Raw genomic sequence first — 17,187 nt, 5'->3', positions numbered from 1 at the left:
TGTCAGGATAGCTGACGCAGCTTTGGTGTCTATCAGTCTTTTCACATCCCAACTGTGGCTGCAGATCAAAGGCCAAATGGTTCTCCTCCTCATTGCCCCTACTGCTCCCCTTCCTTTTCCTCTTTCTCAACATCCCTTCTGTCCACTTCCTCACCATCCCACTTCCTCAACGGTGATAGTCCTCTGCCAACAGAATCCACTCCTGCTATGTAACTGGGGAAAAGTAGAGGTTGGCGAAGAATGAGATCAAAGACATTCAGAAGAGTCTTCTCGGTGCTGTCCCACTCATTCTTTCCTTGGCATTCTTTCCTGAGAGAAACATTTGGATACACACACACACACACACACACACACACACACACACACAGACACTCACACACACACTCACACAGTTTCTTGACATGTACATAAAGGTATGCATACATGGGTGAATGGATGGATGGATGACTGAAGTCCCATGACATCGCAGGAAATGCTGCAAACTCTGTGCCTGCCAACTTATCAAGTTTATTCCTCGACCTGACATCCTCCTTTGCAGTTTATCTATACAACTGTTGATATTGAGTGTCTAATTGTTGTAGTGGGGGACTTTTTTTCTGGAGTACAAGTGAAGAAGATGCGAAGATCATTCTGACAAAGATAGACAGTGGGGATCATCTACACATGCTAACCCTGCTCAAGTCCACCAAAAGACAGAGCAAGCAAGAGGCTGATCCAGAGCTAAGGCTCCTCATTTCCAGAACCACATTTCCATCCCCACTGAATGGCCAACAGCTTGGGTGGCCATCGAACCAATACCATTTCATGACTGAGCTGTCTCTTCCAGTAACACCACTCATCTATGTGGAAAGGTCTGTGGAACTGTCTTGGCATCAGCAGACACCTCAAAACCTGGGGAACAGTGGGGAGGGGGGATGACACCTGAAAACACCTGAAAGAAACCCACAATTCTTCTGATCATGAAGGCTTAACAGGACTTCAGTTGTGACCATGCCATTGTGCCTACCTACAGACTGGAGAATTGGAACCACAAAACTCTTGTAACTTGTTTGATGAACACCACTATATGCAATCATCCAGGGGAGAAAGGAGTACATACCACCTGGGACAAGGAAGGCTGTTGTCTCAAGGATTATTATTCTGAATGAGTGACTTAAAATACCTGCACAAAATAGTTCAGTGATATGGGGAATCTCTCATTCATCCACTCTCCAAGCAAGTAGCAGGTAAATGCCAGCTTATTCCTCAGTTTCATGCCTTTTAACAACCCTGTAATTGGTTACCATGGTGAGAAACAATACGCGCAACAATGCAGACCCCAGAGCAGCAAATCCTATGGGTTTTGTCCTCAGGAGCTTGAGGTGGCCTGAAGCCAGCCCACCATCCCTGAACCCTAAGCTCATTTGATCTCCTGATCCTCTCAAGGGCCTTGCCCTCCATCACTTCTCTGGTACCCACAGGGTCAATGCATCCTAAGGGATCCTGTCCAGCTCTTAACTCAAACTTGCTCCATTCAGTCACTTGACTTTTTCCTTTAGCCTCTGACTAATTCTCCATTGGGATATGCCAGAAGCCTGCATTTAGCCTAGATGACACCTCTTTCCTGACTTGCTTTGTGCATATATGCGAACTCCCCCAGCCTCAATCGTCATCTCTCTGCTCCCTGTAGTCTCAGGTACCACTGCTCTGACTTCCCAGTCCTTCAGGAACTACTAGAGGCCCAGCTTCTCCCCCAAAGAAACAAACACACATTCCCCACCATCTCTGTCCACTGACCTTGCCATTTCTCCCTTGACACAGTGTTTCCTTTATCTTCTCTTTTCTCTCCCAGAACACCCCATATACATTTGGAGCAGAAAGTATCATAAAAGCCCCTTGGACCAGCTCAATAGATAAACAGAACTGATCTGATGGGGCATGGTGCGGGGGGATGTTGGCTTCTCGTCTCTGAGCCCTATCCAATCCATCCCTTCTTCTCCAAAACCATCGTTGTCACAACCTGGGGCTCCTTTTTCCTCTAGGGACTGCTGTGAGCTTTGGAAAAATCTGATTGGGGTATTATCTGGTCATGTGTTCACTAGAACATCCCTGGCTTCTCTAGGCCCAATCCTTTGGTTGCAAATTCAATGAATCAATGGATTTGGAACAGTAAAGAAAGCAAATGATCTCAGGATAGCTGACAAAGCTTTGGTGTCTATCAATCTTTTTACATATCAACTGTGGCTACAGATCAAAGGCCCAAATATTTCTCTTCCTCATTTGCCCCTACTGCTCCTCTTCATCTACCTCCCATTCCTTCTCTTCCTCCAAATCCCTTCCCTCCACTTCATCACCATCCCACTTGCTCAAAGGTAATATTCCTCTGCCAATAGAGTCCACTCCTGCTATGTAACTAGAGAACAGTAGGGTTTGGTGAAAAATGAGAGCACAGCCAATCATAAGAGTATTGTGGATTCTGTCCCACTCATTCTATCCCTGGCATTCTTTCCTGAAAGAAACATTTGGATACACTCCACACACCCACACACAATTTCTTGACATGTACATAGAGGTATGCATGCATGGATGGATGGATGACTGAAGTCCCCCTTTTTCAGAGAATGACATCACATGACATGCTGAAAACACTGTGCCTGACAACTTAACGAGTTTATTCCTTGACCTGACATCCTCCTTTGCAGTTGATCTATACAACTGTTGGGACTGAATGTCTGTCTGTTCTGCTGGGGGACTTTTTCTTTTTTCTGGAGGACAAGTGAAGAAGATACAAAGCTCTTTCTGACAAAGACAGACAGTGCGGATCATCTGCACATGCCAACCCGGCTCAAGTCCCCGAAAAGACAGAGAAACCAGGAGCTTGATCCAGAGCTAGGGCTTCCCATTTCCAGAACCACATTTCCATCCCCATTGAAAGCCCAACAGGTTAGGTGGCAATTGAAGCCAATACCACTTCATGATGGGGCTGCCTCTTTGGGGTAATCATCGCATCCGGCAAATCTCTGAATGATAATATATGCCTACTCCATTTCTGCTCCTCCAGGAAGACCACTCATCAATGTGGAAAGGTCCGTGGAACTCTCTTGGCATCAGCGGACACATCAAACCCTGAGGAACAATGGGGAGGGGGGCTTCCACCTAAAAACACCTGAAAGAAACACACAATTCTTCTGATCATGAAGGCTTAACAGGACTTGAGTTTTCATCGTGCCATTGTGCCTACAGCCTGGAGAACTGGAACCACAAAACTCTTAACTTGTCTGATGAACACCAGCAAATCCAATCATCCGGGGCAGAATTAGGGAGCACATACCAACTAGGACAACGAAGGCCGTTGTCTCACAGATAATTAATCCGGATGAGTGACTTAAAATATCTCCACAAAATAGTTCAGAGATATGGGTAGTCTCTGATCCATCCACTCTCCAACAAAGTAGCAGGTAAATGCCAGGGTATTCCTCAGCTTCCTGCCTCTTTATAACCCTGTCATCTGTTACCATGGTGAGAAAGTGTACGCACAACAATGCAGACCCCAGAGCAGCACATCCTATGGGCTTTGGCCTCAGTTGGTCGAGGAGGCTTGAAGCCAACCCACCATCCGTGAACCCCATGTTCATTTGATCTCCTGATCCTCTCATCGGCCTTGCCCTCCATCATTTCTCTGGTATACACAAGGGCAATGCATCCTAAGGGATCCTGTCCAGCTCTTGGCTCGAACTTGCTCCATTCAGTCACTTCACTTTTTCCTTTAGCCCCTGACTAATTCTCCATTGGGATATGCCAGAATCCTGCATTTAGCCTAGATGACACCTCTTTCCTGACTTGCTTTGTGCATATATGTGAACCCCCCAGCCTCAATCGTCATCTCTCTGCTCCCTGTAGTCTCAGGTGCCACTGCTCTGACTTCCCAAGTCCTTCAGGAACCACTAGAGGCCCAGCTTCTCCCCCCAAGAAACAAACACACATTCCCCACCATCTCTGTCTGCTGACCTTGCCTCCATTCCCCCAACACATTCCCTGCCCTAAGTTACCCTTCTCCTGTTCCTGGGAGCCCCTCTTTACCATTGCTATGGTTTCTTCTTTGCTGCTGTCCCCGAGGCATTGCTCCCTGCCCATGGGTAGCATTGCAAACTGACTCCCAACGGTCCTGCTGCTCTCTTTCAGCCTGGCCACTGCACTGCTTCCTCAAGGCTTCTCCCTCAGGCCTACACAGCCACTTGCCCAGCTTCTTTCTCACTCCTACTTGACCTCCATCCATGCTGGCTTTAGATCCTTGTTCCTTCCCAGCCACTTCCCAATACACCTCAATGGCCTAACCTCCTGTTTCTGCAGGACAAGTGAAGAAGATACAAAGCTCTTTCTGACAAAGATAGACAGTGCGGATCATCTGCACATGCCAACCCGGCTCAAGTCCCCGAAAAGACAGAGAAACCAGGAACTTGATCCAGAGCTAGGGCTTCTCATTTCCAGAACCACATTTCCATCCCCATTGAATGCCCAACAGGTTAGGTGGCAATTGAAGCCAATACCACTTCCTGATGGAGCTGCCTCTTTGGGGTAATCATCGCATCCGGCAGATCTCTGAAGGATAATATATGCCTACTCCATTTCTGCTCCTCCAGGAAGACCACTCCTCAATGTGGAAAGGTCCGGGGAACTCTCTTGGCATCAGCAGACACAGCAAAACCTGGGGAACAATGGGGAGGGGCACTTCCACCTACAAACACCTGAAAGAAACACACAATTCTTCTGATCATGAAGGCTTAACAGGACTTGAGTTTTCATCATGCCATTGTGCCTACAGCCTGGAGAACTGGAACCACAAAACTCTTAACTTGTCTGATGAACACCAGCAAATCCAATCATCCGGGGCAGAATTAGGGAGCACATACCAACTGGGACAAGGAAGGCCGTTGTCTCACAGACTATTATTCCGGATGAGCGACTTAGAATATCTCCACAAAATAGTTCAGAGATACGGGTAATCTCTCATCCATCCACTCTCCAACAAAGTAGCAGGTAAATGCCAGGGTATCCCTCAGCTTCATGCCTCTTTATAACCCTGTATTCGGTTACCATGGTGAGAAACAGTACACACAACAATGCAGACCCCAGAGCAGCCAATCCTATGGGCTTTGGCCTCAGTTGGTCGAGGAGGCTTGAAGCCAACCCACCATCCCTGAACCCCATGTTCATTTGATCTCCTGATCCTCTCATCGGCCTTGCCCTCCATCTCTTCTCTGGTACCCCCAAGGGCAATGCATCCTAAGTGCATGGGATAATTATGGATTGGAGTCAGATTAAACTCTAAGGATGGAGTCTGAAAGATACCTAGTCCCCCGCCCCCCAGAATAACTAGCCCCTCGCTTTGCCTAAAAGTTAATCTCTTGTTAAATTCTCACTGTCTCCTTTAAGTTTTATTGTTGAGATAATGGACTTGGGTCAGTTCTGTAAACTTTGGGGATGGGGTCTGGAACATATCCAGTCCCCCAGTAAGTTTTATTCCTTGTCACAGTTCCACCAATTAGCACTATTTACTTTACCTCTGCTTAGTTTCCACACAGCAGCTACACCTTAGTTTATGGCCTGTAATAAAAATTGTGTCTCCAAATATTCAGCTTACTCCCCTCTCACTTGTCAAAACCCCAGTCCCTGTCATGGATTAATTGCAATCAGATAAGGGAGTGATTTCTGCCTCCCTCTTTCTTTGACATTCCTCAGACTTGTACCCCTTCCCCTTCTCCCCTTTGTTCTTGGATATGTCTTCATACATGGATCACAAGCTGGGCACGGACCTTGGGTGAGATAGGATTTGGATGTTAGATATTGAACTCACCCACCCTACGTATACATGGGGATGTTCCTTTTCAAGATTACTATAAACACCTAGAGGATTGGGCCCATCTTTGCAAGATTTCAGTGTGTAATTGGGTTTTCCCCGTCCTCATGAGGATGTAATAACCCGGTCTCTGCTCGACTTGGTGGTCTCCTCAAGTTATTTGGGTAAACTGAGGCAGTTTGTCCCAAACATACAACAATTTGCATCTGTAGCCAACAGCCTCTCTGCCAAGGGGAGACAGCTGTGCTTTATTTTCTGTTTTCAAGGTTAAGGCTAGGATTTTTCCCAACAATAAGAGAATGGCAAACTTGCAGTATTGTTTTCATTTAAATTCATTTTGATTATACCCCATATTTTCCTTCCCTCATTCTGCATCAGTTCATAAAAGTTTACCTATACTGCTCTGCATTCTTTGAATCTCTCAGTTCCTACTGCACTAAATTAACCCCTCCATGTTGGTGATGACATCTGCTCCAAATCTAAAGGCTTGTTCTCAGGTCTTCTCTTTCTTGACCTCTCCACAAAATTTGACATTGATGATTCTCCTATTCTCTTGGATAGGCTTTCCTCTCTAAGATTTTGTGACACTGCTACCATGTGGAACTCCTATTTGTTTTATTAGTCCATCTGACTTTCCTTTTGTAGGCTACATACGTTCAGGCAATGCCACCGAATGTGGATTTGTCCCACTCCGCAAACATTTTTCTGTTCCCTCTTCTCCCTCCATAGTATTTTCCTTGGTCATCATGTCAGCTCCCATGCCTTCTGTGAATGCTCACTCCATGTATACAATGTCTTGTGAAGCCTGGTCATTTCTACCTATACAACATTGCTCTTATATATGCCCTTTCTTCTACCCGGTCAGTTATCAATTGATGCAGGCCTTCCTCACCTCATCCTCAGGTAATTGGAAGAGCCTCTCCCTTCCTCAACTGGAAGAACCCTAACAAAACAAGGATTGTAAAGAGGGCAATGATGCCATTTCACAAACAGAATTTTCTGTATGTGAAAGGACCTTTCTCTGGGGGTGAGGAGGGGTTGTGTTTGGTGAAGAGGACAGGGAAAAAAGAAATTCCCGTGTTTCAAATCAACTAGTTAAATCAGTACAAGCCCAGGGCATTCTGACAAATGGCTTTCCTTTGTTTTCTGGACTGTCTTAAGAGCTCTAATATTGATTTACTTCAGCAGAGAGGACAGCAACAGCAAAGAGTGTGGCATTAAAAATGCTTCTGTAGACTTCTGGGGCCCAGTGGCCTCTCTTCTGGGGAGCTTCAGTTCTTAAGATTTCAGTGTAATTTCCACCTCAGACGTTTGGAGTGGTCAGTAGAAAGATGACTGAGAATGTCCTTCTGAAGGTAGAATTGAGGGACCACTTGTGGTTTACTTTGGGTGTCAGATCAATCCCAATTGAGATATAGCCATCAAGAATTAAAAGTACACATATAGCCCCTTGAGGAGGATCAGAGGTCTCTGAGTTCAAAGAGCCCTTTTCACTAAATCAGACGTGTGGCTATCAATAAGTTCTGTCCTCTGTTCAGAAAGCAAAACAAAATGCAAAACCTGTGAAGCAAAGGAAAAAAAAGGAACCCAAAAGTAATCTTTTCCCTCAAAGTCCAGAAAACATTCGAGTTGCTGCTTTCACTTTAGTCACTGGATGTCTCTTGAGACCATGTTATAACAAATTGACTAAGCCTTCATAATGCATGCATACATACAAAGAAACATATTTATGTATATAAAGAAGAACAGTGAATGACTTAGCAATTCTCACTATTTACCATTCAACAAGCTTTGGTGTCCTCTAGCATTCTGCCTTATGTCATCTCTTTCTAATCCCTTTTCTTCCACAATTCATGAGCTCTCTGTGGGTGAATGATTATTTTTCCACAGAAGACTCCCAGATCTGTAGATCCCAGAACATTTCTCTTGACTTCCCGACACAACCAATGAATGAGTCAGGCAATCAATGTGCATCTCCTGCTCAACATCTCCAAATTCTCATTTCCCAAAACCTGTCAGTCTCCAAAACTTTGCTGCTTCTGTTATGGACACTGTCTTCTATCCGTCACCCGACTGTTTGCACTTAGAGTCATCTCTGTCTCTTAATTCTGCCTCACTTTTAGCAAGATGTCAACCTATCAGTTATCCAATCTTGTCACTTCTCCCTCTATTTCCTTTACTCCTTTCTCTCGACTCAGAGGAAGGCTACCTTTCTTGGTCCTGACCGTTACCTCTTGCCTGGAGCATTGAAATAACATTGTTTTAAAAGAAATTTTAATAGCTTTAAAAAAATCACGAAAATGTCTGCTGATGTCTCACCGTCCTCTCAGAGATCCCCACTGACTTTATTCTTTGTTTTGGCTTTTTGTTTGTTTGATTGTTTGATTTTTATTTGGTGTGGCAATTGGGGTTAAGTGACTTGCCCAGGGTCACACTACTAGTAAGTCTTTGAGGTTGGATTTGAACTCAGGTCCTCCTGAATCCAGAGTCAGTGCTCTATCCACTGCACCACATAGCTGCCCCGAAATAACATTGTTTTAAAAGAAATTTTGATAGCTTTAAAAAAATCACAAAAATTTCTGCTGATATCTCACCTCCCTCTCAGAGATCCCCACAGATTTTATTCTAAAACAATAAGGGAGAAGAAAGAGAAAAGGAAAACAATTAGCCAAATCAATCAGTACATTGAATCGTTTTAAAATATAACCAAGTTTACACCTCCTTGTACCTCTCACTGCTGCAAAGGCACGAGGACTGGGAGTCTCATCTCACATTTCTTCTTTTGGTCAACGTTTGCACAGTCATCCTCATTGAGCTGCAGAGGTTAAAGAAAAACTCTTGCAGATGTCTCAGTAGAATTTCCTTTCTGTACCAGTCAGTTTGACCTGTTGTTCGCTGGCCTCTCGTGTGTCTCTTAGGAAGTTATCCTGACTGCTTTGGAACTGATGACTCTTTCTTGATAGTAGTGCACTCATTCAGAGTTGGTTCCCAGTCAGTGTAACACGTTCACAGGTCTGCCTTGCAAAGGGGGCTGACAAAAGAAGGGTTATTTCCTTTAGAAATCTTTCTTGCTTGGAAAAAGTATCACTGAAGCATAAGTTAGAGTAGTCTCAACACAAATCATTGGATTTGAATTCCTTTAGAGGTAAATTTTCTCTCTCAAAATGTTTATTTTCTAAAGGAAAACATCAACGAGAAGGGAAAGATCACAATGGAGGAATATATAATTGTTTGGGACAAACTGCCTCAGTTTACCAAAATAACTCGAGGAGACCAGCAAGTCAAGCAAAGGCAGGTTTATTACATCCATGCAAGTATGGGCAAATTCAGTCCTGAGATTAAGCCACAATAATTAATACATGCCTTGAGATTTTATAGTTAATTTGAGGGGAGGGGGAAACTTCCCTATGCACATCATGAGCTCACAATCTAACATCCAATCCTGTCTCATCCAATGTGCCCATTTAGTTCGTGGTCCATGTATGGAGACATGTCCAAGAACAAAGGGGAAAGGGGAAGGGGTACAAGGTCTGAGGAATATCAAAGAAAGAGGGAGGCAGAAATCACTCCCTTTTCTGACTGCAATTAATCCATGACAGGGACTGGGATTTGGACATGTGAGAAAGGAGTAAGCCAACTATTCTGCGGCATGATTTTTATCACAGGCCATAAACTAAGGTGTAGCTGACATGTGGAAACTAAGCAGAGGTAAAGTAAATAGTGCTAAATGGTAGAACTGTGACAAGGAATAAAACTTACTGGGGGACTGGATATCTTGCAGAACCCATCCCCAAAGTTTACAGACCTGACCCAAGTCCATTATCTCATCAGTAAAACTTAAAGGAGACAGTGAGAATTTAACAAGCAATTAACTTTTAGCACAGCGAGAGGCTAGATATTCTGGGGGTGAGGGGCTAGGTATCTTTCTTACTCCATCCTTAGAGTTTATTCTGACTCAAATCCATAATTATCCCATACAATTCCCCTGTTTTCTTTTATGCTCAGAGAGCATTCTCTGGATTTGAGTCATTGTCGCTGAGCCCTTCAGCCATAGCGAATTTCAGTCCGCCAGTCCAAGTCCAATTCATCACCAGTCTCTCCTTTGTGAAGTTTCAGAATCAGGGTTTTTGCTCTTTTATCAGTGAACTGCTAGGTTGCCATTGGCTGCATCTGTTGAACTACGCATTGTATGAAACCTATAAAGCAAGGGACTAAACAGGGACAAGTATAAGGGGAACTCCAAAAATTACAACTGAATACCTAATCCTGTCCCATAGGTACCATTCATGAGATAAATTCAGTTTAATTAATTATCCCAATATACCATATACTTGTCCAATTCTTGGGAAGACATGTAAGCAGTTTTTGTCACAAATCCAATAATGTCCTCTCAAGACTGGTTTTGTTCCTTGAAATATTCTATAACAATCCCCAGATATAACACAAAAACTGGTATCAATAACTACCAATATTATAACAACAAACATGATTTAAAGTCTCTTTGTAATTTCAGTGATGTGCTCCCAGTGTCCATTTACTTAGGAATTTTCATCTTTGACCTCAGATGCCCCTATTTGTACCTTTTACAAAGCAAATTTTAATAGCAAATACAACTGTTTCTCAACTTTATCCAAGGAATGAGTAATCTCTAATTGACCCCTTCTAGGTCTGAGCATCCCCAACTAGACTCAGGCCCATCAGGCTACCACGAAATTTCCCCACCCCTTCTTCCAATAGCTAAGGGAAAAGAGGGTGAAGATCTCTTCTTCTGTAACTGCTTCAGATGAATGTGTGGGTAGAACTGGCAATACAAGGAACAGAAATCCTTGCAGGCCTGGTCCAGATGGTGAAGAAGTACATAGGCTGGAATTGCTACCATAAAATGGAAAGCCTTGAGCCTAGATAAAACAAACTCTCAAGAGGTTAGAGACAAGGGCAAAAAATTAAAAAGGACAATGACAGTAAAAGGGGCAAACTAAAAGAGTGAATCCAGGAACCCCAGGATCCTGCATCAGGAGTGAAAAACTGTTCACGAATGTCCTTCATCCAGTGAGAGGTGTCACAAATGCCCCCTGCTGTTCAAAGCTTTACCTAGTTCTATATCTGACAGACATTATTAACAACAGATCAAAGGGTTACCACTACCTTGCTACATGCAATCTAAATGTTTCAAAATACCACTGAAGGAAAAACCCTTAAATCTTTCCAAATTACATATATATCCATTTCACTTTATTTCTCCAAAAGTTTACACTCAATTGTTTAAGATCTAATCCTCACATAAAACTTAAGTTACAACATACCTTTGTTAGAAGATGACCACAAATTAACTCCCATAAGATTTACCAAGTGAACTTCAATTCTAATAAAAGATTTAGGATGACATTTAACGAATTAATTTCAAAACAGTGCATGTCAAATAAGTTGTCCATAATAAACCATATGTGTATTACAGGACATACTTTACAGACAGATATTATTTCTACATTACACAATAAATTTATAGTTGACCTCTCCATAGCTCCAACAAAACATTCTATAATTTACCCTCCTCTGTTTTCTTGAAACAGACTTCAGATGTTTCTGGTTCAGTTTTAACAGACAGATGACAAGAATAAATGCTTATACATTCTAGTTGTTTAGATTCTGAAAGGGACTAGAATTTCTAAGCCAAATAGCTTGAATCTTAAACCTGCATCTCACCCAGATGTCACAGTATTAATCTAGGGACGAAGAGACAATACTGTGTTCATGCCTATCAAGTGGCATGATTATAGGAACTTGCCAAAAAAAAAAACCCAAATCTCTGTGGAAAGGTACTTCCCAACTCCCAGTAGAAGTTTTGTAGACAGCCAATGTAATATGCGAGACTTAACATCAGCCAGGTGGGAAAGTTTACATTCCATAGGTAATATTTGGGGAAACCGAGTCAGGAGACACCTACCTCAGCCTTTGACAAACACTCGGTCTCCCATCCTTTCTGAAGAGAACTCCACCTGCAGTGTACACGTGTAAAAACCCCTATAGGGTTGCTGGTATCAATAAGCCCTAGAGAAGCGTCCTAAAGTGATTCTGGGGGCGGCTAGGTGGCACAGTGGATAAAGCACGGGCCCTGGATTCAGGAGTTCCTGAGTTCAAATCCAGCCTCAGACACTTAACATTTACTAGCTGTGTGACCCTGGGCAAGTCACTTAACCCCATTGCCCCATTAAAAAAAAAAGAAAAAAAAAGTGATTCTGTATCTCATATAAGGGGGAAATATTCAGTCCTACTGACCTGTTCAACCCTGCAAAACTTCAGCAGACCTTAGGATGATTATAAGTAGAGGTTCTTGATTTCTTCCTCGCTGCTGGTTAGATGACACCCACTTCCCTCCCAGAGGGCATTTACACACCACTCCTTCCTCCATCCCCGCTCCATTCTTGCTTCGTGCTCAATCATATGTCTCATTCACACATCACACATCACACTCTGGTCACCCAAGTCCATCCCCTTCATAGAAAGCTTCCCCCCCAGAATGGTCACCCCGTTTACTCACCAATCTGGGTCTGTGTTCACGTTGCCATCAAATACTTCAGCCAGCATTTCTGTCTGGTTGGGTTTTAAGTCTCTCTCTCTCTCTCTCTCTCTCTCTCTCTCTCTCTCTCTCTCTCTCTCTCTCTCTCTCTCTCTCTCTCTCTCTCTCTCTCTCTCTCTTAATCCCTCCAGGCATGGAAGCTGAGAAGCCTCACCAAGAGCCAGAAGCCTGAACCTGCTGAACTCAGCAGGGATGTCCTTGTTCTGAAGGACAGGCTCCTGAGAGGCTACAAAGATCCTCAAAAAAAGGTCCTGGAGGTGCCCCCATCGGGTTGGGGCATACTGCCTCAGTTTACCCAAAGAACTTGAGGAGACCACCAAGTCAAGCAGAGACAAGTTTATTACATCCTCATGAGGACGGGCAAAACCCAATTACACATTGAAGTCTTGCAAAGATAGGCCCAATCTTCTAGGTTTTTATAATAATCTTGAAAAGGAACGTCCCCATGTATACCTAGGGTGGGTGAGCTCACAATCTAACATCCAATCCTGTCTCACACACGGTGCGTGCCCAGCTCGTGATCCATGTAGGGAGACATGTCCAAGAACAAAGGGGAGAAGGGGAAGGGGTACGGGTCTGAGGAATGTCAAAGAAAGAGGGAGGCAGAAATCACTCCCTTGTCTGACTGCAATTAATCCATGACAGAGACTGGGGTTTTGACATGTGAGAGGAAAGTAAGCTGAATATTTGGAGACACGATTTTTATTACAGGCCATAAACTAAGGTGTAGCTGCTGTGTGGAAACTAAGCAGAGGTAAAGTAAATAGTGCTAATTGGTGGAATTGTGACAAGGAATAAAACTTACTGGGGGACTGGATATTTTCCAGACCCCATCCCCAAAGTTTACAGACCTGACCCAAGTCCGTTATCTCAACAATAAAACTTAAAGGAGACAGTGAGAATTTAACAAGAGATTAACTTTTAGGCAAAGGGAGGGGCTAGTTATTCTGGGGGGTGGGGGGCTAGGTATCTTTCAGACTCCATCCTTAGAGTTTAATCTGACTCCAATCCATAATTATCCCATGCACTTAGGATGCATTGCCCTTGGGGGTACCAGAGAAGAGATGGAGGGCAAGGCCAATGAGAGGATCAGGAGATCAAATGAACATGGGGTTCAGGGATGGTGGGTTGGCTTCAAGCCTCCTCGACCAACTGAGGCCAAAGCCCATAGGATTGGCTGCTCTGGGGGTCTGCATTGTTGTTCGTACTGTTTCTCACCATGGTAACCGATTACAGGGTTATAAAGAGGCATGAAGCTGAGGGATACCCTGGCATTTACCTGCTACTTTGTTGGAGAGTGGATGGATGAGAGATTACCCGTATCTCTGAACTATTTTGTGGAGATATTCTAAGTCGCTCATCCGGAATAATAGTCTGTGAGACAACGGCCTTCCTTGTCCCAGTTGGTATGTGCTCCCTAATTCTGCCCCGGATGATTGGATTTGCTGGTGTTCATCAGACAAGTTAAGAGTTTTGTGGTTCCAGTTCTCCAGGCTGTAGGCACAATGGCATGATGAAAACTCAAGTCCTGTTAAGCCTTCATGATCAGAAGAATTGTGTGTTTCTTTCAGGTGTTTGTAGGTGGAAGTGCCCCTCCCCATTGTTCCCCAGGTTTTGCTGTGTCTGCTGATGCCAAGAGAGTTCCACGGACCTTTCCACATTGAGGAGTGGTCTTCCTGGAGGAGCAGAAATGGAGTAGGCATATATTATCCTTCAGAGATCTGCCGGATGCGATGATTACCCCAAAGAGGCAGCTCCATCAGGAAGTGGTATTGGCTTCAATTGCCACCTAACCTGTTGGGCATTCAATGGGGATGGAAATGTGGTTCTGGAAATGAGAAACCCTAGCTCTGGATCAAGTTCCTGGTTTCTCTGTCTTTTCGGGGACTTGAGCCGGGTTGGCATGTGCAGATGATCCCCACTGTCTGTCTTTGTCAGAAAGAGCTTTGTATCTTCTTCACTTGTCCTGCAGAAACAGGAGGTTAGGCCATCGAGGTGTATTGGGAAGTGGCTGGGAAGGAACAAGGATCTAAAGCCAGCATGGATGGAGGTCAAGTAGGAGTGAGAAAGAAGCTGGGCAAGTGGCTGTGTAGGCCTGAGGGAGAAGCCTTGAGGAAGCAGTGCAGTGGCCAGGCTGAAAGACAGCAGCAGGACCGGTTGGGAGTCAGTTTGCAATGCTACCCATGGGCAGGGAGCAATGCCTCGGGGACAGCAACAAAGAAGAAACCTTTGCAATGGTAAAGAGGGACTCCCAGGAACAGGAGAAGGGTAACTTAGGGCAGGGAATGTGTTGGGGGAATGGAGGCAAGGTCAGCAGACAGAGATGGTGGGGAATGTGTGTTTGTTTCTTGGGGGGAGAAGCTGGGCCTCTAGTGGTTCCTGAAGGACTGGGAAGTCAGAGCAGTGGCACCTGAGACTACAGGGAGCAGAGAGATGATGATTGAGGCTGGGGGGTTCACATATATGCACAGAGCAAGTCAGGAAAGAGGTATCATCTAGACTAAGTGCAGGCTTGTGGCATATCCCAATGGAGAATTAATCAGGGGCTAAAGGCAAAAGTCAAGTAACTGAATGGAGCAAGTTCAAGCCAAGAGCTGGACAGGATCCCTTAGGATGCATTGCCCTTGTGTATACCAGAGAAATGATGGAGGGCAAGACCCATGAGAGGATCAGGAGATCAAATGAACTCAGAATTCAGGGATGGTGGGCTGGCTTTGGGCCTCCTCAAGCTCCTGAGGCCAAAGCCCATAGGATGTGCTGCTCTGGGGTCAGCATTGTTGTGTGTACACTTTCTCACCATGGTAACCAATTACAAGGATGTTAAAAGGCATGAAGCTGAGTAATAAACTGGCATTTACCTGCTACTGTGTTGGAGAGTGGATGGATGAGAGATTCCCGGTATCTCTGAACTATTTTGTGGAGATATTTTAAGTCGCTCATCCAGAATAATAATCCTTGAGACAACAGGCTTCCTTGTTCCAGTTGGTATGTACTCCTTCTTTCTCCTCTGGATGATTGCATTTGGTGGTGTTCCTTAGACAAGTTACAAGATTTTTGTGGTTCCAATTCTCCAGTCTGTAGGTAGGCACAATGGCATGGTCACAACTGAAGTCCTGTTAAGCCTTCATGATCAGAAGAATTGTGGGTTTCTTTCAGGTGTTTTCAGGTGTCATCCCCCCTCCCCAATCTTCCCCAGATATCAGCTGATGCCAAGAGAGTTCCACAGACCTTTCCACATAGATGAGTGGTGTTCCTGGAAGAGGCAGCTCAGTCATGAATTGGTATTGGCTTCGATGTCCACCCAAACTACTGGCCATTAAAGGGGGATGGCAATGTGGTTCTGGAAATAAGGACCCCTAGCCCTGGATCCACCTCTTGGTTGTTCTGCCTTTTGGTGGACTTGAGCAGGGTTAGCATGTGTAGACGATCCCCATTGTCTATCTTTGTCAGAATGATCTTCGCATCTTCTTCACCTGTACTGCAGAAAATGAAAAAGTCCCCCAGCACAGCAAGCAGACACTCAGTCCCAGCAGTTGTATAGATCAGCTGCAAAGGAGGATGTCAGGTCGAGGAATAAAGTCGATAAGTTGGTAGGCACAGTGTTTGCAGCATTTCCTGTGATGTCACTCTCTGAATCAGTGGGAGTTCAGTCATCCATCCATCCATACATTCACCCATGCATGCATACCTTTGTGTACAGGTCAAGAAATTGTGTGACTGTGTGTGTGTGTGTGTGTGTGTGTATCCAAATGTTTCTCTCAGGAAAGAATGCCAGGGAAAGAATGAGTGGGACAGCACCCACAAGACTCTTCTGAATGTCTTTGATCTCATTCTTCGCCAACCTCTACTTTTCCGCAGTTACATAGCAGGAGTGGATTCTGTTGGCAGAGGACTATCACCGTTGAGGAAGTGGACAGAAGGGATGTTGAGAAAGAGGAAAAGGAAGGGGAGCAGTAGGGGCAATTGAGGAGGAGAAACATTTGGGCTTTTGATCTGCAGCCACAGTTGGGATGTGAAAAGACTGATAGACACCAAAGCTGCGTCAGCTATCCTGACAGCATTTGCTCCTTTTACCGTTCCAAATCCATTTATTCATCGGACCTGGAGCCAAAGGATTGGGCCTAGAGGAGCCAGGGATGTTCTAGTGAACACATGACCAGATAATTGCATTGTCCAGAGTCTTTGCAGAAGATTCTTTCGAAGAACTACTTCCCAGCAAAAGAATGTGGACTCGATTTGGACTTTCCACAATTGCGCAAAGAATTCCATTGGAAAATCATGTTCTTGCCATTGTGAGGGCTTCTCAGCCATGTTCTCCTGATGTTTTCCAGGGATAAAAACCAGAAGGTGGAAAAGGCCCGATTTGTGGGGGTGACAAGAAAGCCTCAGTCAGGCTTTGTCTTCCTTTTCCTGATGAGTGCCTTGTCCAGGGGAGATAGAAGGCACCCATCATGTGGTGTTCCTCAGGCTGACCAAGTTTTCCCGAGTTTCCCTCACTAGTGTTGGGCCTTGGGAACTTTCTTCTAGATGGTATTTCATTTTCTGCATGAGAACCTCTGTGGGGATTTTTGGGGCAGCAACAACCAACTGTTTGAACTGAAAGGGGAAGGGTTAGCATAGCAGAGATTAATCTTTTGTAAACTTTCTCCCTTATTCTCACGGACTCCTTCATTCCCTTTCTTAGGTCACCAATTGCATCTCTGTGACTCAATTCTGCCCTGGTGAGAGTGCTAACAGAGCTTTGGCCCGACCTTCCTGATTAGAAATCCATATG

At 44.6% G+C, this 17,187-nt stretch overlaps 1 pseudogene; it reads right to left on the bottom strand.

The window, feature by feature from the left end:
• The window catches only part of LOC122748427, a 36,288-nt pseudogene that overhangs the window by 17,745 nt on the left and 1,356 nt on the right, over positions 1-17,187 (bottom strand).

The sequence above is a fragment of the Dromiciops gliroides genome, chromosome 3, assembly GCF_019393635.1.
Source record: "Dromiciops gliroides isolate mDroGli1 chromosome 3, mDroGli1.pri, whole genome shotgun sequence".
Lineage (NCBI taxonomy): Eukaryota > Metazoa > Chordata > Mammalia > Microbiotheria > Microbiotheriidae > Dromiciops > Dromiciops gliroides.
The sequence above is the reverse complement of the archived record's forward strand: the minus strand, read 5'-3'. Positions and strand labels throughout refer to the sequence as shown.